The following is a 243-nucleotide window of genomic DNA, read 5'->3' as shown; positions in this document are numbered from 1 at the left end:
CTGCTGGCTCGGGTTCGGCCGAATGTCCATCAACACCTCCAGGTCCCTCTCTGCCTGGCAGCTCTCTAGCCACTCTTCCCCAAGCCTGTAGCGCTGCTGGGGGTTGTTGTGGCTGAAGGGCAGGACCCAGCATTTGGCCTTATTGAAACTCATGCGATCTGCCTTGGCCCAGTGATCCAGCCTATCCAGATCCCTCTGTAGAGACTCTCTGCCCCCCAAGCAGATCAACACTTCCACCCAGCT

Source organism: Apaloderma vittatum, unplaced genomic scaffold (assembly GCF_000703405.1).
Source record: "Apaloderma vittatum isolate BGI_N311 unplaced genomic scaffold, ASM70340v1 scaffold22810, whole genome shotgun sequence".
NCBI classification, from domain to species: Eukaryota; Metazoa; Chordata; class Aves; order Trogoniformes; family Trogonidae; genus Apaloderma; species Apaloderma vittatum.
This window is presented reverse-complemented; position numbering follows the sequence as displayed.